Source organism: Wasmannia auropunctata, unplaced genomic scaffold, assembly GCF_000956235.1.
Source record: "Wasmannia auropunctata unplaced genomic scaffold, wasmannia.A_1.0 LD336101.1, whole genome shotgun sequence".
In the NCBI taxonomy this organism is placed as follows: domain Eukaryota; kingdom Metazoa; phylum Arthropoda; class Insecta; order Hymenoptera; family Formicidae; genus Wasmannia; species Wasmannia auropunctata.
In genome coordinates, this window is record NW_012026789.1 from 6,261,689 (window position 1) to 6,262,581 (window position 893).

General features: G+C 30.8%; 1 long non-coding RNA gene across 1 annotated transcript in view; it reads left to right on the forward strand.

Annotated features, from left to right (window-relative positions):
- Window positions 1-259, forward strand: part of LOC105460719 — a 4,362-nt gene extending 4,103 nt beyond the window's left edge. Inside the window, exon 3 of the long non-coding RNA XR_975867.1 lies at window positions 181-259. This is a non-coding gene — a long non-coding RNA (uncharacterized LOC105460719). The remainder of the gene's footprint in view (window positions 1-180) is intronic.
- The last annotated feature ends 634 nt before the right edge of the window (window positions 260-893 follow it).

Genomic DNA, 893 nt, shown 5'->3' on the forward strand with positions numbered 1-893 from the left:
ATATATATATATATATATATAGATTATGGTATATATTCCAATATTCTAATACATAAAACAATAAAAAAATAACTCGTTAACATCTATTATATGCGTTACGCTACGTCTAAAGGAGTTCGAGAATAAAGTCAGAAGAGAGGTGAGAACAGAATAGTTTTGCTTCTCGATGCGAATGCGGAGGTGAATGTTTACATGTGTCTGGTGTTTCCGAAACTAATGCCGCTTTGATTGGCACTTTTATTGCTGCCATATTATAGACTTATCACGCCATGTCCGGCCCTCAGGTACGTGTTCCTCCGTGAAATTGCGTACATTCTTATCCGCTTCTTTAAAACCGATGCTTGATTTGCCATAATTACCCGCCTGTAAAAATGAGTCTTCTGGAATATCGGTATTTTCGAGATACTACAAATTAAGTACGCCTTAAAACACGTTAAAACACATGATATAAGAACAAAGAACGATATATAAATACTGATAACGAATTCATTTGTAGAGATGTAAATACAATGAAAGATTAATGGACATCCGTATCATAAAATTTAGATCTTTTTGCGTTATGAACATAATAATGATCGATTTAACGATGATTGAAAATATGAAAAAAAGTTGTTTATTTTCTTAAATAAGATTATATGTGTATTAGTTAATTTTATGAAAATTTCATTTTATATTTAAAAAGGTTTCAACAATAAGTAAATTTATTATTTAAACTACTAGCGATATTTACTCTATCGAGGCGTTACTCTGTTGATCTGATGTGCAGCTATTGCATTTATAAATCTTCATTTTGTGCTTGGTTTTGAGCTTTATTTTTCTTAGCAGCTTAATTAATTCGATCGCCTGCGCGTCGTAACCATTCTTGAAGAATTTTTGTTACATTATTTAATGTA